The following is a 27,881-nucleotide window of genomic DNA, read 5'->3' as shown; positions in this document are numbered from 1 at the left end:
TTTGAAGAGAAAGAACACCCAGGAGACTGTGTCAGAGGACACCTCATTTATTAAGAGGGAGCAGGAGACAGTTATACCCCAGGAAGAATGGCCTGTTGGATCCATGTGGTGGTATGTCATAAGGTTGGGGCAACAGCATGGAGGGTGCTTCATTTGCACACTTGGAAGCAGCAGGGACCAGGGGAAGGAACCTTATAAGATCATATAGAAAAGAAAGGAAGTCCAGCCTGGAATGTTTCATTGGTCAGATAAACAGCAACCAGTCACCATAGCCTTGGAGATACCTGAGCTCATCAGTAGCTACATGCACCAGGCACATGTGCACCCTGGGAAAGTCAGTCTGCTGGGGTCTGTTGGTACCTGAGCAAGGCAAAAGAGCAGCCAAATTCCTGTCATTCTCAGGATGAGAAAATCCGGGGTTTTCGGCATGCTTCGACCCCTTCTGAGCTTCAGGATTCTCCGCAAACTCAGTCTTCTGGGTGCCAGAGAGCCTTGGAACAGCTCTGTTTCTCCAGCTTTGCCATCTGACGTACACAGCTGGACTCACAGGCTCAGGCTGGGTCGGCTCTACAGCTGCTTCTGTCCTTGGTGGTCCTCTCATGGTATTGGCATCTCCAAAATGCTTGGCTCTCCATAGCAATCAGGCCACGCCTTCACTAGGGGGTCTCTTCTGGCCTTTCTTTGGGAACTTCAGCCCTACCACACAGTGCCAAGCCTCAACTATTTTTCTGATTCCTTCCTGCCTTTAAAACTAGCACCACCTGGGAGACTCTTACATATTACCAAGTTCTACTGCCAGCATGAGATGTACTCTTGGCCCACTCTGGACCACAGCTTCTGTGTGCTGACCCTGAGGAAGTACTCCCAGAAGATTTCACATCAGTGATGCTGGTCTCTTCTTAATCACTGCTGATTTCTCAGTCCTGGTTGGCTAGCACTGATTGTCTCCCACTGTTCTGCATGGAAATGAAAGAAAAAGTTGTGATAGTCAATGGTAATGGATTATATGGGAAGGCATTAAAAAAAAAAGAGCAGTGGTGGATGTAATGAACTAAAATCTCTATCAAGTACATAAGTAAATTATGAAAATCAAAAAATTAAGAAATTAGCACATCAGTATTTTATTTTGTAATAAATATCAAAAAAAAGGTGACGCCATTCAACCAGATGGCCTGACTGGGTTTGTGGTGTGGGGCGCGTGCAGGACCAACCCAGACTGAGATTGGACCCTTTACTTCCTAGACTCACAGCTTTTGGTTTGTTTCTTTCAAAAACTTTGCTTATAATTATAAATATGTAATTATAAGAAATGCTTGTGATCAAAGCTTAGAAACAAGATCTTGGGTGGTTAGGAATTACTAGAGAACAAGAAGATTCCAGAGTAGACGCCTCTGATGCTAATCTGATCTTGGCTCTGCCTTCAGTGAGCTGAGCGGGCTTGAGTAATTAAGCTACTGGGTCAGATTGCCACATCTGGGGTTTGAACAGATCATCAGAAAGGGCATTCGCTTTTAAGGGTTTTCTGTCATTATCCTCATGTAGTATTTATGCTTTGATCATAATTATCCTCTTTCCATGAGCAAGCACTCCCTTGGGCCCATTAGCCCTTGGCCACTATATCTGTAACACCTACCTGCCCTGGGATTGGACATTGGCCTTTCCTTCAAGATCTCCCCCAAAGCAGGGGGAAGTGCTCCATTTTCCCTGCTCTGTCTCCACAAAGAGTTTGCTCCTGAGAGTTAGGTCAGAAGGAAGGAGGGCTGGTGAGGCAGAACTTGGCTGCACCCCTATTTCACCCTTGGCTCAAGGTAAGAAGGTTGGTTTGGCAGAATAAGGCCTACCTACACCAGACCCCTTCTGCTTCCCACTGAGGCTGTGCACTTTGAACTTCAAAGCTTAAAAAAAACAGCACACGCTACATGAAGATGTCCTTTTTGGATTCCAAGTTCTGGAGGATCTCCTTGCTCTGAAATCATTTCCCTGACAGAGAGCAAGGGTACCAGCTTCGGGAAGTGGTCCTGACAGTGTGCATGAGTGACTACAACCAGACACTAGGTGGCTCCTGTGAACGAAAGGAGACCACAGAACAAGTTACACTATTATACATCAATCAACACCTACAAGTACTTCAAGCTCTCCTTTTGACTCACCATGTAGAACTACATTTGTCTAAAATCTCCTGAAAACGGGGTATTGGGGCTGTAGATATAGCTCAGGGGGAAGAGCATGTGGCTGGGATGTGCAAGGCACTGGGTAAAGCAGATGTCAGATCAGTTTCTCAAGGAATATCAAGGAGCTTGAGTTTTTTAATTGGAGCGTCTTTCTATCTGTATTCCTGTTTGGTAGTCAGCCATTACATGTGTCCTAGACAATTTATGGGTTATGTATCTCTTTATTAGGTATCCCTAAGGGACCCAGGTACAAATAAAATAAGGTATTCTCACCCAGAATCACTCCTGGTAAATTTAACTCAACACTCCTAGATGTTCTGTTGTTTGGTTATTGTTTTCATATTTCTAATCCTATTAGAAGTTATGATTAAGTATGCCTGTCTGGCTTATATTTTTCTCTTTTTATAACCATGTCACTTAAAGCACTTTTTCTGATATATTTCTCCCAGGGAAATTTAATTATATGGGCTCAAGGTTATGGCTTAGAAAAGGCTCGTGAGTGACTAACTTCAACCAAACTATTACAGGACTCATAAATCTCTACTGTCTGTGCTAAATAAAACCTTGGGTTGTGAGGGAAAATTCACTGTGAGATTTTTATTGTTATCCATGCAATTTGTAACCGATTTCTGTCAGGCACTCCATGCTTGTCACTGTAAGGTAATAGGAATCTATCATCTTTGAAAATTAAATTACCGTGAGTTTCATTGAACACAACAAACACTCATTGGGCACTTTTTTTGTATAAAGTTTTGTATAAAGCACTGTACTGAGAATTGTGAGAGAAAAATCAGGGAAGGAAAACAAGATGGCTGCTTTCCACAGAAGACCTCGGCTCTCTGTGGTGCTGCAGTGAAGACCAAAGGCAGAGGCTGTGTGGAGGGAGATGCCTTGTTCCACTTCACAGACTTGATAGCCCTTTAAGAAAGGGATGCATGACTTGGCCCTTAAAGAATTAACAAGATTGTTACACACAAGGACATAGAAGTAGAACAAGCTAAACTTCAACAGCCTGGGACCATCTTTCAGGCCTGTACTCTAAGCTATTGGCGAGGCTGAGGCAAACCTGGGAAAGATACAACTCCATCTCCACAAAATAGTACATACACACACACACACACACACACACACACACACACACACACACATACACACACACACACACACACACACACACACACACACACACACACGAGCTGCATTCTTAGTATGAAATACATAGGATAAATCATTACTATCTTTAATGCAAAGTTATACAGTGTGTTAAAGAAACACTAAAACCCTTATAAGCAAAAGGTATTTGTAGAAGAGGAAATGTGTGTTCAAGCTGACTATTATTTAAAGAAATGTAAATAAAAACAATGGCAATTTTTAAAGATTTATTTTATTATTTTAATTATGTGTATGTGCGTGTCTATGTGTATGGTTATGTGCGTGTGAGTTCAGGTGTCCTTGGAGGCCAGAAGAAGGTATCAGGTCCCCTGGAGCTGGAGTTACAGGCAGTTATGAACTCTCTGGCATGGATTCTGGGAACTCAGCTTGAGTTCTCCACTAAAAGAGCACACACCCATAACTGCTGAGCCATCTCCCCAGACTCAGACAACGGCTATATTCAAACTTTTCAAAGTACAAAGCATATTAGAAGATACCACTTAGGAAGTTCTCAGAATAAGAAAATGGACATTTGCCCATAAACTGAACAAATTCTCTGGAGTTCAATTGGAATATAAATGAAGAATAACAAAACAGAGTTCAGCTTTTGAGCTAAGCAATGCCATATTTAGATATATGTTATAAGAAAAGAAAAAATATAGTTAAGATTAAGTGCAGTGACTGTCACCATAAAAACAATGCCCAGAAGGACAAATTAAAGGTTAGGGATGTAGCTCGGTCATTTGCCTAACACAGTCAACACCCTACAGCTGATATGTGACACTACAAAATAAAAACCAGAATCCTTAAATAAATTATAATGTATCCCTTTGATCATGTATGCAGTTGTTTTAAATTGTATTTCTGATGAACTTTTGAAGACAGTGGAAAGGCTAATGATTCACTATCATGTGAGTAGGATAATGAACTGTATCTACAGTATACTCCAGCATCCTAGCTTTTTCTGTTACTATGATAAAAAGTTGATGAGAATCAACTAGGAGAGGAGAGAGTTTATTTGGCCCATATGTCCTGATCGTGGTCCCTCATTGAGGAAAGCCAAGGCAGAAACTCAAGCAGGGCAAGAACCTGGAAGCAGAAACCAAAGCAGAGACCATGGAAGAGTGCTGCTTACTAGCTTGCTCCCCATGGCTTGCTCAGCCTGCTTACGCAACTCAGGACCTCTAGCCTAGAGATGGCACAGCCCACAGTGTGATGGGTCCTCTCACACCAACTATTAATCAAGAAAATACCCTACAGACTTGCCTTCAGGCCCATCTGATGGAGGCATTTTCTCAATTGAGTTTCCTTCTTCCCAGATGATCCTAGCTTGTGTCAAGATGAGAACAATCTAACCAGAACCTTCTAGTGTGTAATGTGAACACACAAGCACAAACACACACACACACACACACACACACACACACACACACACACACACAACTTTGGTGTGTTTTGTTCAGTTCAGTTGAGCATGTCTTACTCTTACCACTAGGGAAAAACACTTCTTTCAAACCAGCCTGGTAAATGTCTGTCCTTCCTTCTTCTATATCTTATCTAACAAATCACAGGGACAGAACTGTGTGTTACTATAGCAGTACTCTGTGCACAGGGATTTGCTTTTACTTTGCAAAGCTTTAAGCATTTTATATCTCATGCTCAAATAAAGTCCAGATCTGCCCTCTGCTGCTTCTACTTTTACACAAAAATTTCCTTCTGAAGTCATCATCCCTGGACTACCAGCACAGATTTAAGGCTTTACCCATCCACAACCTAGGAAATTTATCTGGGAATTAACCCAGAGAAATTATTCCACATCTATGAATCTGTTATGAGAAAATAATCACCATATATCTGAAGTTTAAATGCTGCGACTATCACATAACTTTACCAAGAGCCTCATTTAGGGGTTGGAAAGATGGTTCAGCTGTTAAGAGCACTTGCTTCTCTTTTGGAGAACCCACATTTGGTTCCCCGTACTTGAATGGCAGTTCATAAATGTCTGTAACTCCAGTATCCTCTTCTAGACTCTGTGTACACCATGAATTTACCTGTAAACGCATGGTGCACAGATATACCTGTAGGCAAAGCACTCATACACATACAATAAAATAAATATTTTTAAAAGAGCCCCAACTAAATTCTCTATAAATTGCTGACTTCTGGCTACAAAAAATAAGTCAGTTGTTTATATAAATCTGAGTTTTCTACATTCAAACTACATAGAAGGAAAGATACTCAAAATGTGTGGCCAAATGTACTGATAGTCAATGTTATCAAAATAAATCCTTACCATATGTACCAACATCTAGCCTCTTTGAAATAAAATTTTAAAGTGACAAATTGGAAGCATTTTCATCTATTTCAACAAGCATGATGGCCTATATGACCTGGATGATCTCTGCTGCTTGGTGTTGCTGCTAGGTTCCACTAGGAAAACCAAGAGCACCTGCTGAGCCACCCGGAAGAAAGCAAGCAGAGCCTTCGTTTCAAGAGAACACACTCGAGTTGCATTACCTCTGGTGGGTTTGGGGAAGAGAAGATGCTTCCATGGTGTTTGGACCAAAGTCAATACTGGATAAAACTGCAACAGATAAGAAACTCGGCCCACAGTATCATGCACAAAAGAAAACTCACTTCATTCTCATTAATTCAGCCAGGTTCTTTCTTAGGCTCTGTCTCTGTTAGGAAACTCTTTCTGGTCATGGTTAGACCTCTTTTTCCATTCCAGACCTGCATCAGAAACCAAAAAGCACAGTTGGTATGTGCAGAAGTAATCCTCCAGTTTCATTTCTGACACGGACGCTACAGCTGTTTTCACTTTTCAAACCCTTGACATAAATTCTCTTCCTTACTGTTTGAGTGGGATGCAAGAATCTTCCAGAAGACAACTTCAATTTCATGCTGATCTTAAAGTCCTTCCCAAAATTAAAATTGGATGCTCTGGGCTTTTTCTCTTTCCTCCCCAAAGATCTCACTCATTCTGGGAACGTCCCAAGCTACCTGAGCATTTCCACACCAGGAGGCTTCTCACCACAAACTCTAGACTGCCTGTCATTGTTCGACACTGGCTCTTGGGGCCCATTGTACCCTGAGAGACTAAACCTTAAAACTAGGCTTCCTCAGCCATTGGTTCATAGTTCATGTGCTTCCATTCATTTGGCTATTTGTCCCTGTGATTTTTCCAATGCCCCCAACTGGATCAGGCCCTCTGGATAAGTGAGACAGTTGATTGGCTTGATCTGATTGGGAGGCATCCAGGCACTGGGACCGGGACCTGTCCTCAGTGCATGAGCTGGCTGTTTGCAACCTGGGGCTTATACAGGGACACTTGGCTCAGCCTGGGAGGAGGGGACTGGACCTGCCTGGACTGAGTCTATCAGGTTGAACTCAATCCCCAGGAGAGTCTTTGCCCTGGAGGAGATGGGAATGGGAGGTGGGCTGGGGGGGAAGGCGGGAGGGGGGGGGGGGGGGGACAAGGGAATCCGTGGGCTTCCTTCTCCTTCAGATCGGGAGAGCTGGCCTGTGAAACTGTTGGATTCCCATAGAAATTGTTTCCATTTTTATTCCTAGTAGAGCAAAGAAAACATAAAACAAAGCATAAAGTATCTGATTGAACAGATCTGAGTGCTTATAATCTGCCTCACTGGTTGAAGGACCTTCAGTCTCATATTTGTACATCCCTTACAGACACATAGAACCTTCATCCTCAGTCTTTTCTCTCTCTCAAACCATCCAGGCACCTGGGGTATTCATTCTTTTTCATGCTTATTCTCTAACAGCTGATAAACTTTGGAAAGAAGATTTTATATTTTACCCATAAACATCCACCACTCCTTTTCTATTTAATTTTTATGTTGTGTATATGCTATGTGCATGTGTGTTCTTATGTGTGCATGCAGGTACACATTGACCATAGTGCCCCTGTGGAGATCAGAGAGGACATCCACCTTGTGGTTGTTCCCTGTTACAAATGCAGCCTTGCTCTCCAACAAGATCCCAGGAATTCATTCATCTCTACCTCCGGTTTCCTTGTAGGAATGCCAGGATTACAGGCATGAGCTACTGTGCCCAGGTTTGACCTGAGTTCTGAGGATTCTAACTCAGTTCTCACACTTTCTTGGCAAGTGCCTAGAGCCCCCTCCCCAGACCCTCATTATTTCTTTTAAAGTTATCCTCAAATCTGGATTCTCCTCTTCTTCCATTATATTTCTGGTTTCTTTTTCTTTCTTTCTTCATTTGTGTCTATGATCTATGTATATGTATACATTCTGTGTGTGTGTTCGTGCATGGCTGCCTGTGATGTGTGAGTGCATGTATGTGTGCATGCACAAGAGCACATGACACATGAAGCAAGAGATCATTGTCAGGTAGGTGTCTTCCTCTATCACTCTCTGCCTGATTTCTTGAGAGTCGCTCAGTGACCCAGAGGCTCACAGATTCAGCTAGGCTGGTTGACCAGAAAGGCCTAGAGACAGATCCACCTCTCTCCACATTCCCAGCTCGGATTTGTATGTGGGTGCTAGGTGTCTGAACTTGAGTCTTCATCCTTGCAGGTCAAGCACTTCACCAGTGGAGCCCCTCCTTTTCTTTTTTTCTTTTCTTTTCTTTTTTTGGTTTGTTTTTTTTCAAGACAGAGTTTCTCTGTGTAGTTTTGGTGCCTGTCCTGGATCTCGCTCTCTAGCCTAGCCTGGCCTTGAACTCACAGAGATCTGCCTGGCTCTACCTCCCAAGTGATAGAAAAGGTGTCGCCCCCCCCTCCCCGCCGCCGCTGTTGCCGCCGCTGCTGCTGCTGCCACCGCCGCCGCCGCCACCACCACCACCTGGCTCCTTTTCTTTTTTAAATGTTGAACTTTTAGGTAACAAAAAATATGTTTATGCTGTACCACATGATATCTTCATGTATGTATTATTTCTAGTTCATCTTACAGCATTAGGAATAAGAGATTTAGTAGACACATTATCTCCTTGTGCATAGTTAGAAAACCCCTTGGCTCAAGTCCCAGCACCTAAGGTAAGAGTGGACACAGTGGTCTGAGGTGGTATTGTGTTCCCTGAAATACTGTGCACCCTAATAAACTTATCTGGGGTCAGAGACAGGACAGCCACAATATTAAACATAGAGGATAGGCAGTGGTAGCACACACCTTTAATCCTAGCATTCCAGAGGCAGAAATCCATGTGTTCAAAGATACAGCCAAGCATGGTGACTCACACCTTTAATCCTAAAAAGCGAGCCTTTAATCCCAGGGAGTGAGGCAGAAAGCAGAAAGATATATAAGGCGTGAGGACCAGAAACTAGAGGCATTTGGCTGGTTAAGCTTTTAGGTTTTGAGCAGCACAGTTCAGCTGAGATTCATTTGGATGAGGACTGAGAAGTTTCCAGTCTGAGGAAACAGGACCAGCTGAGGAACTGGCAAGGTGAGGTGGCTGTGGCCTGTTCTGTCTCTCTGATCTTCCAGTGTTCACCCCAATAACTGGCCTCAGGTTTGATTTTATGAATAAGAACTGTTAAGATTCATGCTACAGTGGCCCCATTTTCTCTACTCTGAAAGAATGGCACCTGCAGACACTTTGAGCACGCCCTTCCCATTTGAGCATGGGGGAAAGCTGAGAAATGCTACCACTAAGTCCCAGCTGTCTGATTCCTTGGGGGCGTTCCACACACAGCTATGCAACAGAAGCCAATCTCAGCATTTGAGAGCTTCCAATATACTCCTTCCAGCAAAGAACAGGGCGCGAATTTCATGGTTAAGATTTTGTGGCTTTTCGTCTTACTTATAATACTAGCTAAGACCATTTTAGTTTCGAGAAACAGAAAACAACTCAAGCGCAGAGCTGAAGCCAAGAAGCAGCAAATACCAGGAGGTTCTCCCTCCTTAGTCTGCCTGCTGGCTTCCTGCCTCTCGAAACTGCGATTTTCACTCTTCCATTCATGGGACAGCTTTCAGAGGCGTGAGCTTTTCCTGTATGTACTGGTGGTTTTACTCACAGGAAGTGACTGTACGTAAAGATTCTTGCTTAAGCACCGCTTTATCGAGAAGCAGCTGTGTTATTAAACCAAGAAGAGCCTCAATTTAGAATCTCAAATAATTTGTTCAATTTTGGCAACCATAGTTTGAAAATAAACACTGAACAAAGAAAACAAGCAAGTCCCTGAATGCAGCAGCAAGAGATCTGGATTCACTCTGTTACTAGCGTTGAATTCAAAGCAAACAATACAGGATTCGCTCTGGTCGGATTTCACCATGGGTTAGAGATCACTACTCATTTCTCCATTGGGAAAGGATATAAAGTGAAGTGATCCTGACTAGCAAGAGGTGTAGCTTTAATTGGAACCTCCAACAGCTTCAAGGACTTCAGGTGCTGAATCAGAAGGAGGCCAATTCTCCCTCAGGAGCAAGTCTGCTCCCTCCAGTTGCTGCCAAGAAAAGAGGAAGGAGATGCCCAGAGCCTGCGACAGCATCTATTTGGGCACTTGGAAGAATCTTAGGAAGATATTTTTTTCTCCTCAAAGTCAACCGCTATGTTCTCAGGCTTTCCTTTGTTGCCCTACACACTCACCACAGAATCTGAAATCTGTTTAAGAGTCTGGAATTTAGCTTTACCCCTGAATGTACTAACAAGCTCTCATCAGCCTGCTAAAGCAAAGGTGTTGATGGAGCATGATAATGAAACTGCACATTCTCTAACCATCGTTAATTAGAGGAAAATGCAAGGTAGGACAATTCATGGTGAACAAAGAAGACACACAGAGAGAATGCAGGCTGAGCCAGCCTGTGATGAGATCTAAGACTCGGAACCTGATGTTCAAATGCAGCCTAAAAGGGCCTCAACTCAAACTCCTAAAGTTTTTTTTATGCCATGTTTCCACCAAAGGACAGTATCTAAGCAGTACCACTGTGTCTTTGCAAAATTACAAAATAGGGACTTTTGTGGGTTTTCACTAATACGTAACTTGGAATTCAAATACCTTTTCAAGCTTTCTAATTTAATATAGATGGCACACTTGTATTGAGTCCTACTGCCTACTCATGTGGCTAAAGTTGCCATAGCCAGGACTGAAGGACTTCTCAGTACTTCTCAGCATACAAATAGCTCTCTCATTACCCCATTGTGGGTGAGGCACTACTTGTCCAGTAATAATCTTGGAAGTCCTCGAATAGGATCATGTGATTCATCCTCCCAAATTCTCCACTTTGGCCACTACATTCATCTGAATCTTTATTGCAATAATCTATTCCTCTCAAAAGTGGAAATAAGCCGGGCGGTGGTGGCACACGCCTTTAATCCCAGCACTCGGGAGGCAGAGCCAGGTGGATCTCTGTGAGTTCGAGGCCAGCCCGGTCTACAGAGTGAGTTCCAGGAAAGGCGCAAAGCTACACAGAGAAACCCTGTCTCGAAAGAAAAAAAAAAAGTGAAAATAAATACAGAGCCTAATTCACCCGAGGCTCAAACGAGGTTCAGATGCCTGGCATTGTGGAAGCACTTGATGATGAGAGCCAAGGGACTTTGACATGCATGGGGAAATATTGGTACAGAAACAATTTTAAATCTTTCTATTGAAAATATTTTTTCATACAATATATCCTGATCACAAGTTTCCCCTCTGCCAACTCCAGGCCTTCTCTCTCTCTCTCTCTCTCTCTCTCTCTCTCTCTCTCTCTCTCTCTCTCTCTCAAACAAATAGGCCAACAAACAAAACCACAAACATACTAGAATAAAAAAATAAATAAAAAGAACAAGAAACACACACACACATACACACAGAGAAAACAGTGAGACAAAAAAAAAAAAAAACCACCCAAACAACAGGAGACCAAAAGCCTACAAAAAATAACATTAAGTTCATTTTCTGTTGGCCATCTTACTGCTGGGTATGAGGTCTATCCTTAAGTTTCATATACTCAATAAGACTATGGAAATCTACTACTGTAGAAGTTTCTTAAACTATACATATACAAAAGAAACCGAGTTGGAGTCACCAAATAACAAGAAAGACAATGCCCAACTAGACATTTTTTGCCACCAAGTAAAACTTCCAGTGCTAGGAATTAGTTACATCTAGTTGAGTCATTGGCCAAAGGAACTTCATGAAAACCCCCAAACAATTAAGTCTATAGCCAAGGCAATTGTTTTCCACAAACTGATGTTGAGACCTATTACTGAAAGACAACATTTAAACATCTCATTGAACATAGAGAAGTCAAGCTGATGCTTAACTAGAGTCTACCAACTAGTGTTTATGGTATTGAAAGGTACTCTGTATTCTACCAGAGGAGAAAGGTAACCACCAACCCAGTTACAAACCCTTCGTTCTACAGTGGTGACCTACCTGAGGATAATGTAGTGCAAAGTTGCATAAAACTTGTGGGAGTAATAAACCACTATCTGATCCAATTTCAGGCCCACTCCATGAGATAGAACCCATGCCTGACACTGCTTGGATGTCCAAGAACCTGAAACTAGTTTAGCAATAGCCCTATGGGAAAAATCAAATGCTATTGTTCTGCTCAAGGAGTAGCAATGAAATGGCTCCTAACAAGATTCTGTTCTACCCATAGATCAGTGTCTTGCCCAGCCAACATCAGAGAAGCTTCCTCCTGCAGTGGATGGGAACTAACATAGAAACCCACAACTGGACAGTGTGCAGAAAGTGAGAGACCTTGAAGTACTCAGTCCTAAGTGGGATGTCTTCATCAAATCCCTCCTGTGATGGGTCAGTGAACTTCAAGAAAGGGGAGACAGAAAGATTTTAAGAGCCAGAGAGGATGGATAACAAAAAGGAAACAGTGTCTTCCAGACACAAGAGTGATGAAATATGAACTCACAAAGAATATGACAGCATGCAAAGGGCCTGCACAGGTTCAAGCCAGACAAGGTTCCAGTGTGAGAAGAAGTCTACACGAGCTCCCATCCCTAACCAAGAAGCTATCTCCAGTTTTTATCTGCCAGCAAAGGGAAATTTACTTTTCTCCCACTTTAAATCTTGATTTCCAAATCAACGCTAGTCTTTCACCAGTTACTCCAGCATCAGCTGGCTTGAGTTAATAGTTAAAACACATTCAGGGCCATCTCAAAGGGAGCATTCACTTGGCTGCTTATAAAGTTAGTAGATTTCAGAGAAACAAGAATCCTAGCTTCACGCTTTTCCACACTCACAACTTGTGATCATGACAGATCGCTGGGCATGCTTGTCACCAAGCCACCTTGAGTAGCTGGCTACTCCCATTGTTTTTCTCTTAGCTCAGACAGATCTGCTATGCTGGCAGAGAAAAAAAAAATTAACTGATCAAATTTCAAATGCTTTCAAATTACAAAAATGCCAACAGTATATTTTAGAAAGAGGGGAAAAAAAAACCCTTTCCATTTCTAAAATGAGATGCCCAGCTACTTGCAGCTATAAAAAAAAATCTAACAGATTCCAAACTTGGAAGTTTTATTTCTTTTACTTTATGGGATTAATTAAATACCAATTTAATGATCTGGGTGCCTGATAAAATCATCAGTAAGAAAAAAAGTTTCAGGAAACAAGTTTGAAGAGATCTCAGCTTGAAAACATGAGCCTGTAACAGATTATGATATCTACAGAGATTTTTACCTTGATCATGAAAGGCAAAGTATAATCCTTAATGTACTAATCAAAACAGAACATTGTTTTTCTATACTATGGTTTAATTCTCAAAGATATCCTTTATGAGCCGGGCGTGGTGGCGCACGCCTTTAATCCCAGCACTCGGGAGGCAGAGCCAGGCGGATCTTTGTGAGTTCGAGGCCAGCCTGGGCTACCAAGTGAGCTCCAGGAAAGGCGCAAAGCTACGCAGAGAAACCCTGTCTCGAAAAAACCAAAAAAAAAAAAAAAAAAAAAAAAAAAAAAAAAAAAAAAAAAAAAAAAAAAAAAGATATCCTTTATGTAGAGATAATTCAAATATAATAAACAGAAACATTGATACATTGGGATAAAATCAAAAGGACATTTTTCTGCTTTTATTTTTGTTTTACCTGGTTTGGATACAAAGTTTTAGAAAAATATTGTTTTCTCTTTATTAATGTTTAAGGCATTTTATTACAGAGAACTGAATTCAAATGTAATCACTAACATTTTAATGATGGTCCTGAAAGTCTTTCTAATTGAAACTAGAACTGAGAACTTGAAAGTTGCTGAAGAGTTCAGAAGGTACCATCTTCAGTTCAGCTCATCCCTTCACTCTTTAGGCTGTCAAATGAAGAGGGAAGAAATTTCCAGAGCAGGAGAAAACAGTCTCTGAGACCCTGGGCAGAGTCGTAGAAAGCCTTGGTCTAACCTTCTTTTTCCGATTTATTTATTCAATAAAATTTTTTTTTTTAAAAAAAAAAAGAGGACTGTTAAAAGTAGATGTGAATGGCCAGGAAGACTGCTCAGTGGGAAAAGTGCCTGCTGATTGCATGGATTAAATGCATTGGTGATTAGCCCTGAGTCATTATAATATATGGGTATAGCATTAAGGAAAGAAATAAAAGCACTTCCCTTCTGAGTCATTTAACCAAGAGCAAACCTAGATTTGAATTCTCTACTTTATGCTCCCTGTGTCTTCCATCTCCCCATGTTCAACATCAGACTCCGCACGTTGTGAGTCTGGATCTCTGCCTGCCTGAAGGCTGTCTTGTGAATCTGTCCCTGAGGCTATCTTCTGTCTGTGTGTGCCCGCTGTATGGCAGTGTCCATCCATGTCTGACTGCCTGTGTATGACTGTTGGGCTACTGTTCCCTCAATGGGCTTTGCTCTCTCTTGTACTGAACAGAACAGAAAGCATAACACGGGGAAGGAGTGGGAAACTTTACAGACATCTTTGACAGAGTTTAACAAGGAATTAAGTTCCTGACTCCAACTGATCCTAGCTGACCAGACAACAAGCATCATTGTTTATCAACCAATAGCCATAAATGTTCCGTTCAACATTTATGATAGATTTTAGGAAGTTGCTCTCAACCTCTGTATTTGCTACTTTCATGCACTTTTTTCTTGGCCAAGGGCGTGGAAGAGCACATAACTTAAGATTGTAGCTAAGCATTAGCTTAGGTTGTAGCAGTTGCTTATTCAGGAAATGCAAGGCAAGTAAGGATGATCGGTACACTGTTCCCTTAAAGGTAGGTTAAACAAACAGGCTGAGTACATAGTCAGATTGAAATTTTAAGTGACCTCAAGGTATATTATTAACTTTGGCTGTGAAGTTCAACAAAAGCTCCAGTCTCTTAGACTGTAAGAGATAGTTTCATAATAATGAATCACCATGGATGACCTAATCTGATCCCCAGAACCTTCACTAAAAAAAAATCAGCTGTACCAAGCCACACATCTATGATGCCAACACTCCTACAGAAAGATGATGAGCAGAGACAGGAGAATCAGCAGGAAGCCTGGGAACCAACTAGCCGGGAGTACACTGCATGGCAGAGACAAGAGAGGCCCTGAATCAGTAAGGTGGGAGTTGAGAACCAACCCCACGAAACTGTCCTTTGACCTCTACATGCACACCATGGCATGCATGTGCCCCCCCACCCATCATATTAAAAATTTGATAACTCGAAGTATACATTGTTTCATAAAAAGAAATAACTATAAAATAAATAGCTTTTGTTCCCGCCCGTTACTAGCAAACCATCTATTTTAAATGCTTCCTCGTCATTGGTCAAAGCAATCTTGTCCATAAATAAGCACTGAGAATACATACAATTCACCAACACATAAGAAATACCAACATTGAGAAGTATAGGATACAATCAAGACAAGCAGCAGAAAGAGGTAGCTCTGCATCTACCTCCTGGATTCAAAGGAACCTCCAGGTCTAGACTTCCTTCCCAAACACATATAGGTGGGTTTTGCCATAGTGTCAAGCAATCCCCCCTCTAGATAGACCATCAGCCTGCCATGATTGAACAGGAAGATTATCAGAATTAGCTAAGCCTGTACTAGAGGGTCTGTCATCTCAGTTACTCAGGAGGCTGAGGCAGGAGGATCACAAATTCCAGGATTGTTTCAGCCATGGAACTAGTGCAAGGTCAAACTGAACAATTTAGTAGGAACTGGAGAGAGAGAGAGAGAGAGAGAGAGAGAGAGAGAGAGAGAGAGAGAGAGAGAGAGAGTTGGGGATGTGGCTCAGAGGTAGAGAGCTTGCCTAGTATGTGCAAGGCCCTTGGGTTCAATCCCCTATAAGAGAGAAAGAAATATTAGTGCTGTGGAACAATCTTTGTATACTGTAAATATGTATTGCTCTCATTGGTTAATAAAAAGCTGATTGGCCAATGGTGAGGCAGGATTTTAGGGGCAGAGAGAAGACTGGGAAGAAGAAGGGAGGAGTCTAGAGCGTCTTGAAAGAGATGCAGATGAAGCAGGAGATGAACATGCCAAGCTGAAAGAAGGTACCATCATGTGGCAGAGGGTAGATATGAAATATGGGTTAATTTAAGTTGTAAGTGCTAATTAGTAACAAGCATAAGCTATTGACTGAGCATTTATAATTAATAATACGTCTCTGTGTGGTTATTTGGGAGCAGGTGGCAGGACAGAGCTGACCTGTGGTCCTGATGAAAAGCTCCGCCTACATAGTAGTGAAATAGTTATCAAGTACATTAAAATGAATGTCATCAGCATGCTATTGTACTGGCCACCATAATCTGTGTCACATTATAAAGACAATGACCAACACTTCCTGGACCTTTGGTTTGACCTTCCCAGTGAGGTAGAAATCTGGTTCCCAGTCAATAACCACAGACACAGCTGTCGGAAGACCACTGACAGGTATTCACCAGTATAAGACTGATGTGAACCTCAGATAGGGGCTGTGTGTGGAGTGAGACAGGCATGTGCCCTGTTCTGATCCCTGTGCCCAGGCATCAGCTTCCCTGGGTGTCCCATGAGAGTACGAGGACCCCAGAGTCAGGCAGTTCCAATGAGTAAAAGCCAGAAGGAGAATCAGGTGTGTGCAAATATATAGTCATGTTCTTTACATATACATTTGTAATGTTCTTTTACCTAATATTTTCCAGACAAAATAGAGTTTAGATAATTTTCCATGACAGCACATACGGATCTTTTTTCAAATGTATTCTACTTTATGACTATACAATGATTTCACTAGTCTCTAATTCATGAATGTTTGTTTCCAGTTTCTTCACATTTGAACAGTTTTTCTGTTATATGTGTGTGTTTGCTCAAATAGCATGCACATTTTGAATTCATACATCTTGTCAAGCTGATTGCTTTACCCACACACACATTGACAAGTTGATAGCCCCACCCACAGTATACGCAATGTGAAAGAATTCAATCCTCAGCATTAGCAATACAGCAGTATCATCAGACTGACTAGCAGCTGAAAGCATATGTATCACACATATGTTAGGAAATTTATGTGGCTATTTAAAATGACAGTGTAAAAGAATAACCATATATGAGTATAGTAATGACATATTAGGGAAAAATCAAGGTGCAAAGTGTAACATAGGCACAATGTTCTTTTCAAATATGTATTTTTTAAAGACATTCATTTTATTAATGTGTATGGGTGTTTTGCATAAATGTATGTCTGTGCAACCAACTTCAGACAGTGCCTATGGAAGCCAGAGAAGGGCGTTTGGCCCCTGGAACTGGAGTTACAGATATTTGTGAGCTGCTGTGCAGGTGCTGGGAATCAAAACCAGCTCCTCTGAAAAAGCAGTCAGCACTCTTGATCTCTGAGCCATCTCTCCAGCCCCCCAAACTCTTCTAATAAAACCTGTCTGAGTTTTAGCTTCTTCACTAATAAAATGAAGATGGTAACACTCATCCTGATGTGTTATCAACAAAAAATTACTATTTATGAAAGGTAAGTAAACTATATAGTTTCTGACAAATTATAAGAGTCTCTAGTTGAAGCTGATGGTCAAATTGTCTCCAGAACTTCTCAGTTAGTGGTATAACACAGGTTAGTTCACAGGACTTAGGCACATAAGACCAACCAGAGACAAGGTTAGCAGGCACACGCAGCCATGCCTGGAACAGCCCGCACGGGCTTCCACGCAGTGTAATATTTTCCCATCCCATTGTCAGCTTTCAGTCTACAGGTGCTTACCCTTTCCACAGAACTTTCCCTGAGTGCCCAGCCTGGGACAGCTTTCCCTTTTCTTACCCCTCAGGCACCTGTACAGCGAATTTCTGTGTCAGCTGTGACGAAGAGACTCAGTCCAAATCGCTGTCCTACCTGGATCCCAAAAATGAGAGAGAATTCAGTTTATCTTAGATTATGTACTTAAGGTTCCTTTCACTGTGTTTGACACAAAATATAGTTACAATAAGTGTTAACACTGCTAATATTGGCATTCTTGTTTCCACTGCCCCTTATACGCAGTGATGAGAACTTATCCCAACATAATTTCAAACCCAATTCTTTTTTCTAAACAAATTTATCTAGATTGACATATATTTTATAAAGCTTTATAAAAAGCTTTTATGCTTTTTACACTCCATATAAATGCTTTATATTAGTACTTTTTCAGGCATACCTTTATACATTCATATTTAAATTCACAGTATTAAAATAATAAAGCACCAAAGGTCACAAATGAAAGACACATATTCAGGAATTGGGTAGAAGAATTGGTGAAAGAATTAAAAATAAAAAACAATGAGCACACATAATTCTCAAAGTCATGCTCTAGACTTGAGACATCATTAACCAATTCACAAAGCATAAGAATAGGCAGTGCTATCTTTACATGAAAACAATGAGATGGTGTAGTGTGTGTGTGTGTGTGTGTGTGTGTGTGTGTCTGAAAGATCTGATTTAGATCAGCAATGTGCACATGCCTTGAGTATAAGCAAATGTGTTATCTATTTCTTTTCGCAGAGACCAAGGCCATGTGTAACACATCCACATTTGTGCCATGTGACAAACAGACGTTGCACTTCTCTCTTCACTGACTGAGCAAGTGTCACTCAGTTTGGTTCTGAACAAAATGGCTGCACTAAATTTTGACTTAATGATGCCAGAAATCTCAAAGCAGTTTGCATGAAGTGAAGCAAAACATCCCCACAGGTCTCAGGGGGTGCTCACTCGGAGCACAGGGACTGCGGTGTGCAGACACATTTGCACGGAGTCCCCTCCTTTAGAATCAGTTCCGCAGCCTGAAGGCCTCCTTTGCTCCCTGCAGCCTCGCTTTCATGTTTTTTAGTACAACCTTAGAAGAAATGCAATGCTTGTTTTTGAAATCATGCTCCCCGTTTGTGGCTGGTGACAAGGCTGCTAATTGGCAATTTAAAACCCACGTGGGGCCGACAAGGTCTCCTAAGTGGTGATCAACAGGCCTGATATATAATGAGAGAGAAAACCTTGGGGATTAACAGTAAAATGTGTCCATTATCTTATTTTAAAGAACAAACCACGTGAAGACTCCATCTCAAACATCCACTGTATTGCACTGTTCTTCAATAACAAATTGGAATATATTGTATAATGTTATCCTAACCCCACTAAGTACTTTGATGTGGAACTGCTCCCTGAATTTAAATTCATTGTTGATCTAATTTTGATGTTTGCTTAGAGTGGATTAAATGGAAAGTGCGGATGTAGGAATAAATATATTGACAGGCAGCATCATTTATAGCAGGATCTCTGCACCATGCCGGTCTTTGACTAAATTTTAACCTCATTACTAGCCAATAAGCAATTGTGCATAATAAACTGATGCCTTCTGGATGTGCTCAGAAACGTCAATCTTCCCACTAAGCGCAGATGAGCTTATGGGTACAGGGAGCAGAAAAGGGAGAAGTAGGATCCTTCTGTGTTGTGAGGCACTGGCAACGAGCAGGCTTGGTGCTCCTACACCACTGTGTATCCGGATGTGGTTGCTCTGTAGCCCCCACCGACAAAAACTCTATGCTCTGGACATCATGATGCCTAGGAAAGTAGCAGATCTGTAAGATTATAAAGCCTGTCTTCTAGGTGATGAACTCTTGGGAGACAATTACAAGAGAGGAGACATCTAGCACCTGCTGCCGTCCTTTATCTAAGGGCGTGGAGCTCTAAGATCAGGATACTACTTGCAATGAATTTGAACAATATAAAAATTAGTGTATATAAATTTTCATGAGTCAGACACATGGATTTCATTTGTCATACAACTTTTGAGGGTGATTTTAAAGATACATTCAACACAAAGCATTTATTAAGTAATTCAGTAATTTTCAGTGCTACAGCTCTATATATTCAATATTCAAAGGAAAAACATCTTTGTAAATTCATAACACTATCAGCTGTGGTTCTCAGTTTACCAATTAAATATGAAATGTGATTTGTTTTAAGGTTAGTTAGCAAAGTTGAAGTTGGAAATTAAGGTATTTCAAACACAGCTAAAGTGCTGATTAAATCTATCTGGGATATACTGCTTGGAGGAACTGTATTTATAGTCAATAGAACATTTGATAGTCTTTGTCTTAAGAAATGCATTGTAAATCTATGGCTACCCTGATCTGTTTAGCTATTCATCTGCATGGATACAGAGAACTGAATAGGAAAACCTTTAAGGATGCCATAGAGATTATAAGACCTCAGGAAGAGAAAAAGAGCATCAGTTTCTCACAATGACCTCAGACTGTTCCTCAATGACCCATGTGTGCCTCAGACTGTTCTCCCTACGAATGGAAAGCCTCAAACAGCACCAGCCACCTTCTAAAGTCTAATAAATGTTTATTAATTAACAACAGATAAATGTTGCTAAACTAGCCTTTGATGAGTTCCCCGCACATAGGTGATGCTATATGAACACTGCTAGGGGCAGGAAGACAGACACAGCAGCCATGCAGACGGAGCTCAGGGATGGAAGGAGTGTTGAGTGTCTATTTTCAGGTTTGCTCCAAAAAGCTAAGAGCTGTACAAAAGAGACCCAAGGCAACAACCTTTGTGTTTATGCAAGCACACACAGAGAGTGCTGCAGCCTCTCAGGAGAACGCTGTTTGACGTATAAAAATAAACAGTGGCGTACAACACACATACACATATGTTTATACACATATGTACACACACAAGGACATACAGTCAGATATTCCCATCAGTGATACAGATTGATCCAATTAAAGTTGCAAGTTTTCTGTACATTGAAATATTTTTTAAACGTTCAATATTCAGTGGCTATCTATCTATCTATCTATCTCTCTCTCTCTCTCTCTCTCTCTCTCTCTCTCTCTCTCTCTCTCTTCTTTTTAAACTTGTTTACATCAGGCATTTTGTGACAATGACACAAAGTCTGATCTGGATGTGACTGCTGGAGCTGTGGAACTCCAGTGATCTCCTCAGACTTGGAGGGTGAAGCTTAAGTGTTGGGACAGTAAACTGGGAATCTGACTCCCCACTTCCTTCCTCCCTCCTTCCTCCTTCCTCTCCTTTCTTCCCTCTATCCCTCCCATTCTTTCTCTCTCTCTTTCTATTTATGCATTTATTTATCTATTTGCTTGTTTATTCTATGTGTTTTTTACATCATGTATGGTGACCCCATTCATTCCCTGTCCCTTCACATCCACCTTCTGTCCCTGCACTCCTCCCTGAATAAAACAAAATTCAAGAGAAAAAAAAAGGAAGAAAATAAAATGAGAAAAAATTTAAAAGGGGAGGGATTTTTAAAAAACCTCATCATGGAAGCTTCAGTACAACCCAACAACTCAAACCGTATACCTCTCTGTCCATACATCTCTACTTACAAGTGTTCATTGCAAAGTCATTGGTCTGGTTCGAGGCTCCTGGTCTCCACTACATGTTCAATGCTGGGCCCCCACTAGGACTCTTCCTGGTCATCCCACTGGTGCCCTGTGTTGTGGAGATTCTGCAGCTTTGGGTCTGTGGGTCAGGTTCCTTCATGTGCTCCAGCAGATCACAGATGGAGTGGATGTTAGGACAAGCCAAGTCATAACCCTGGATCTGGGCCTAGACAGCTGTAGGGTTGGTCCACCAGATGAGAAATGGGGACAGCTCTCGATGGTCACAATTTCAGGGCTGGCTCACCTACACCTGAGCTAACAATGTTGGCTTGTTTGTGCTGCCCTGGTGAGGTGCCGGGCCTGCTCTCCTGAGTGTTGCATTTTCTTATCCAATAATATTTTGAAACCATTTTTAAAATGTAACTAAATATTCATCCTACTAGACCCACAATATGCATTATAGACAAAAATGTTTTATACTTAATTTCTACTCATTATAGTCTGATACACACAGAGAGAGAGAGAGAGAGAGAGAGAGAGAGAGAGAGAGAGAGAGAGAGAGATCTGATATATCTGATATTGAGGGGCTAGAGCACAGACAGATTTAGAACAATTCTTGTGTCAAAGAGTGATATACTTTCAAAATACTTTTTATATTCATCATGGGATTTGATGTTGTTCGCCTCCCAAGATTTAGGAATTAGAAGCTTGGTCCCCAAGGTGTAGGCATTGGGAGGTGTGCAGAGCTTTGGAGAGATAAGAGCTACAGGAAGTCCTTAAATCCAGTGAGGTGTGTTGCTGGAAGGGACTGCATGACCCCAGTCTGATGTCTTCCTGTTCTGAGATGTACCTTCTCACTCCCCAGGCGTTCTCCCCATGTCATCCACCACGAGTTGATTTGCTCAAGAAGTACCCTCCCCAAAGCTTTACATGTTTTGTTAGCATATATTAATTGTGCATAATAATGGTTTCATTATGACATTTCATGCATGCATACAATATATTTCAACCATGAAATCATTCCTCTGTAACCCTCTCTTGTGTCCTTGCCAGTAATTCCTTTTCTCTTCTCAATAAACCCATTTCTACTTTCTTTTGTTTGTTTTAGTAGTGTGTGTGTGTGTGTGTGTGTGTGTGTGTGTGTGTGTGTGTGTGTGTGTGTAACCCAATGGACTCCATTTGGACTTTAAACATTAAATTTTGGCCTAAATAAATCTCTTTATAAAGTTAGTCTGCCGAGGGTATTTTGCTATAGTAATGAAAAACAGACCCTGTCTGTTCCGTTATTTTACTGAGACTATGACCATGAATTAGTTGCAATCTCATTCCTATAGCACCTGAGTCACAACATATTCCTGCCCAGTCTACTCAGTGCCAACTGTCCCATCTCTAGCTGTTTTTATCAAGCGTCTTTGGAACTCAAGGTTTTGGGGTAATTCCTCGGATCCTGTCATATCAAGTGTAAGCCACTTGGTGTGATTTAGAAAAAGTAGTATCTACTTGGTACTGTGACTTCACATAAGAGAACCTGCCCTTTAAAGCTCTCTGCTGCCGGGGCTGCTGTTTGGAGATGGGTGTCTTTCTATGTGCCCAGACTGGCCTTGAACTTGTAGGCTCAGGTGCCTTCTACCTCAACCTCCCAAGTAACTAGGAGACTCAGTACCCGATTGCACTTGGCTTCTTTTCCTCTTCCCCTTTCCCCCCTCTCTCCCTCTCCTTTCTTCTTTTTAATGCAGCAGTTAATTTTTAAAAATATGTTCCATCTGTTCCATGTATCACAGCGGATGGAATCTGCCTGTGAAATCTGCCATGCTGTGAATATATTTCTTCATTCAAAAATCATTTTCTGATCACTTTCCTCATGCTCCATGTCATAGGAAAGAGAAACACCATAGTGCCAAAGATGGAAATGTGGCTGGGCCGCAGTGGTGCATGCTTTTAATCCCAGCACCTAGGAGGCAGAGCCAGGTGGATTTCTGTGAGTTTGAGGCCAGCCTGTTCTGCAGAGCAAGATCCAGGACAGGCCCAAAACTATACAGAGAAACACTATCTCTGAAAAAAAAAAAAGATAGAAATGTGAAGACCTAAAGCATATACACAGAGAGTGTTACGGGTTTGTTGTTAAAACTTTATTAAACCCTTCTCCTCTACACTGACCAGCACCACTAGCATCCACCAAGGGAGTTTCCTAAAGAGAAGACATGAAGTGAGATACTGCAAAGGACCTCCAAACAACCTCTGCACATTCTAAAAACAAGATTTTAAAGTTGATTTGTTTTCATATATGTGCATCTGTCACATGTGTACAAGTGCCCATGGAGACCATAAGAGGGCATGAGACAAAGACTCTCATTTGTAAATACGTTTGTATCTTTAAAAAATAATCTGCTTCTTCTTAGTTAAGATCATCAACTGAAGGTCTTCTCTCAGCGTCTCACATTGGTAATGTTGTGGGCTGATGAAGCAAAAATGGGGTGGACTGTGGCTCATGCCTACAATCCTAGCCCTTGGGAGACAGAAGCAGAAGAATTACCACAGGTTTGAGATCATCCTGGGCTGCATCGCAAGTCCCAGACCAGCCTGGACTAGGCTCAAAACAAAGTCATTTTAATTAATTGATTAGCCTGTTACTCGCATTTCCAGACGTTAACCATCAATGTTCTGCCTTCTTCCTCTTCGGTATTCCAGACTCAGCCTCTGGTGATGTGAACTATGTACACAAGCCATTATCTTTTCTGTGGTGATTTATAATCTGCAATTTTAGGAAGATTCAGTTTCTTATCACTTTAATAAAATTTCTACACTAATATTTTTTCTCAAGTTCTTGTGGAAACAAAACCCCTTGAAGGATTTCCGAACTCTGAATGTGCAAAGTTTTGTTTAAATTACAAATTCAGAATAATATCTCTGCTTATGCTAAAAATGCTGCACTTATGTTTTAAATGGTTTATAAACTCGACTAGCACGCACAAATGAAGCATAGCTGTGCCTTCTCTAGGATGCCGTGAACATCCACGGAATGTCTCCGAGAAGCCTAATAGGACACCATATTCTGAGGAGCACTGAGTGCTCAGGAGGCTTGGTGGTCCTCTGCGGCTCGGATGTGTTAGTTAACATGCACAGCCCCTCTTCCTTTCTCTGGGACCCCACTGCTCATGCTCTCTTCCACCCCACTGAGGCTTTTCAATCTTGATCCAAATTCCACTACAAGCCAAATATATCAGTTTAAACACAGAGATATTTTCCAGTACCAAGGCCAGGGCATGCTTGTAGAAAGGTCAAACGTTGTAAAGCAAATAATTTTGGCTCAAATATAAAATATTAAATATCCACTTGATTATTTAGAAAAAAATATATCTTACACTTAAACAAGATAAAAGGGAACTGCAAGGGTCACCATCAGGCTGTCCCTAGGAAGCTTCCAGGCAGTAAGACTAGATACAAAGGGATGTGGCAAATTACCTGGAGAAAGTAGTTTTTACTGGTGTTTCACAAAGGGTGTTGTGAATTCACGTACTCTAGAAGAAAGGAGGCTCTACCCAAGTATTCAGTCTTACCAGGGTAACACACTCTAAGTTTTAAAAGGAGGCACAGGCTGGGTGGCAGTGGCCCATACCTTTAATCCCAGCACTCAGGAGACAGAGCCAGGCAGATCTCTGTGAGCTCAAGGCCAGCCTGGTCTATAGGGTGAGATCCAGGACAGGCACCAAAAACTACACAGAGAAACCCTGTCTCGAAAACAACAACAACAGCAACAAAAAAAGAAAGAAAGAAAGAAAGAAAGAAAGAAAGAAAGAAAGAAAGAAAGAAAGAAAGAAAGAAAGAAAGAAAGAAAGAAAGAAAGAAAGAAAGAAAGAAAAGAAAAGAAAAAGAAAAAGTAGTAAGGCAGTTTAGGAGGATGTTCACCGTGTTGTTTTTTTCAATGTTCTGTTGCTACAAAAAGTAGCTGGGTCTTGGGAATTTACAAAATAAAGGGATTTGGTTGGCTTACAGTTTCTGAGGCTGAAAACCCTGGGTCACATACATTTCTGTCAGGACTTCAGTGAGGATTGCATCACGTCATGGCAGGAAAACACAGGTGCATGGTGCTCTGCTTTCTATAGGCCACTTTATCAAGAACTGACTCCAGGAGAGCAGTAATCCTTCCCAAAGTTATTTTACACTGAGCCCCAGCTCTTACAGGTCCCACCTCATTAAAACTACCACGAGCTTATAGGTCATGAACTTTGGGGGACAAACTCCAACCATATCCCAAACCAGACTTTTGGGTAGCTCATCATCTTTGTCAGGTTGTTTTTCCTTCAGGCACACACTCCCATCCTCTTTTTACTGGAAGGTGTTGGGAAACAGGGCAATATGGATTCTGTGGGGACTTCTCTTACATTGGAGACTTGGGTCCTTTTGGGAACACAATGTCTTCTTCATGGAGCATTTCTGCTTATGAGTAAGCAAAGAACCTTGGCAACAGAGTGTATCAAGGTAACATCAAACATTTCTCCCCATTTTGAAAACCACAGTCATCTTTTTCCTTTTAACCCCACCCCATCCCCACACCTCTTTTTGAAATAAGGTCTCCTGTAGGCCAGGCTGGCTTGAAAATTGCTATGTAGTCAAGGATGACCTTGAGTTTGTGATCCTCCTTTTCAGTGTGAGGATGACAAGTTGCACCATCACACCCCCTTTTAGCTCATACATTTTCATTTCTTCCACATTTGCTACAAACCTTAATGGGAGGGCACCCCACATGTAAATTACTCTTTCTCTAATTCCATTTTCTTTATCAAATCCAACAATGACTCATTATATATTGAAATGTTTATGCAGAACTAGTGAGAAATTACAGCTGCTTGGAGAGCCAGAGGGCTTTCTCATTACAAGGAGAAATAAACACTAAATTCTGAGGATGACAGGATGTTTACTGCCTCAAAACAGGCATTGCATAAATCTGACTCCATGAAAACCTGAAGCCCTTATTCAGGTTAAAGTGAACAAGAAATGTAACAGCTCAGGGAGGTGTGCAATTTTTAGATTCAGTGTCCTCATTATAGAGTAAAAATAGAAATATCTAGATAGTATTCCTACCTTGTGCTAAAGTAAAACAGGGAAATAAGCCTATGTGGCTTCAGTTTCTCTGAGAACTTTTCTGAGAATATGAATCATGAAGTCCCAAATATACAAAGCGATGAGAAGGATAAATAACTTGTTAAACCACGTGATGTGTTAAAATTAATACATAGCTAGGGTTTTGCAAAAAAATAAAAATAAAACAAGAACGATAATAGAGAGGACTGGGAGAGAGGGTTTGAGTGTCAGTCGTGCGAACAATGAGAGCTCTTGTCTATATCCTCTCTGAGAAGATGAGAAAAATCAAGACTGATGCAAGTATTGGGATAATTTTAAAAACGTTTGCAGTTTCTTCTCTAGTTCACTTTGCCTCAGAATCATCATCATCTCTCTCTCTGTTACTTCTAAAATAAAATGAACCTATTTATTTATGCAAATATTATTACTGAAAAATTTAAAAGTGCACAGTTCCAACTTCCAATTCTTGGAGGCTGTTCACATCATTGTTTTTAAAAAAAGAGATTGATCTTTGTGCGGAGGGACATTTTCAGCACATAAAGGACAAACAGTTTTGTTACTCACCTTTGTCTCTCCACCAAAATGTTTCTAAAACAGGTGTCCAGTTGCTCTCTCCCTGTCTCTGATGTTTTAAATAAACCAGGGCGAAATCTAGACCAACTCTGTCCCTGACCCCATCTGCCCATTTCTAAGTTTATGTATCAGACAACACGGGGCTTTTATCTAGTTCATAAGTAATAATTGTTTGGAGGGGACTATATGACCTGCGGTTCTGACAAAAAGACGTCTGTTTAAAGAGCTGTTTAACCAGGGTCACCCTTCAAGGGGAGAAGACAGAGAAGGTTCCCAAATGTTGTCTGGCCACAACACTCTCAGTCAAAACTGCGGATTGGGGCACACATGTCCAAGATTCCTCAGTCTCCACATAAGTCCAAACTAATAGAATGCATTAATTAATTCTTCTAGAAATAAAAATAGCACTTGAACTGACCTTGAATAACAGTAAGGGTCAATAAACCTGTGTTTAAATTAAAATTTTCATACAGGACTCATAAGTGATAGGAATGGAGAAATCATTCTGAATATATTAAATATTAGCGATGAAGGATAAACCAGGAGAATGCATAGTGCTGCTTTAGAACATGAGTTTAAATATATGCTAAGGGAAGTAGGCAATAGATGAAGTTAGCCAGAGGGAAGAGGCACAGGTGTCATACTGCTTCTCTCTCTCTCTCTCTCTCTCTCTCTCTCTCTCTCTCTCTCTCTCACTCCCTTTCTTCTTTTTTTTTCTGACATAATGTCTCAGTTTATAGCCCTCACTGTCCTGGACCTCACTATGTAGACCAGATTGCCTTTAAACTCACAGAAATCCACCTGCCTCTGCTTCCTGAGTGCTGGGAATAATGACATGATAGCCAAGGTCATTTCCTGAGAGTGATCCTTGGTAATATTCAGGGCCTTTATTGGCCTCCCCTCAGAGCAAAGTCTTTCACCATCCTTCCCTACTCAGGCTCTCCTTCCTGTCGCCATAGCAACCAAAATGCCATAATAAACACAATAAGATATGTGACGAGATGGGAGAGCTTCTGATGTCTCTCTTTAGGTGTCTCAGTTTAAGAGGTTGACTTTCCTTCTCTGAGCAGGGAATGCCTGAGATATAAATGTCTAATTACTCAACATTCAAAAGCCTGTGTCAACAACTGATCACCAAGGATACCACACAGAAAGCCATGAAAACACACCTCAAAGGTCAGCACTGACTCATTAAA

General features: G+C 41.3%; 1 long non-coding RNA gene across 1 annotated transcript; it reads right to left on the bottom strand.

Moving 5' to 3' along the window:
- Nucleotides 1–31: 31 nt before the first annotated feature.
- LOC119087385 lies at nucleotides 32–27,369 on the bottom strand. The gene is made up of 4 exons (XR_005090806.1): nucleotides 26,677–27,369; nucleotides 17,471–17,542; nucleotides 5,961–6,056; nucleotides 32–956 (listed from the first exon to the last, which is right to left on the bottom strand). It is a non-coding gene; the product is annotated as an uncharacterized LOC119087385 (long non-coding RNA).
- Nucleotides 27,370–27,881: the final 512 nt, after the last annotated feature.

Source organism: Peromyscus leucopus, chromosome 2 (assembly GCF_004664715.2).
Source record: "Peromyscus leucopus breed LL Stock chromosome 2, UCI_PerLeu_2.1, whole genome shotgun sequence".
Lineage (NCBI taxonomy): Eukaryota > Metazoa > Chordata > Mammalia > Rodentia > Cricetidae > Peromyscus > Peromyscus leucopus.
This window is presented reverse-complemented; position numbering and strand designations above follow the sequence as displayed.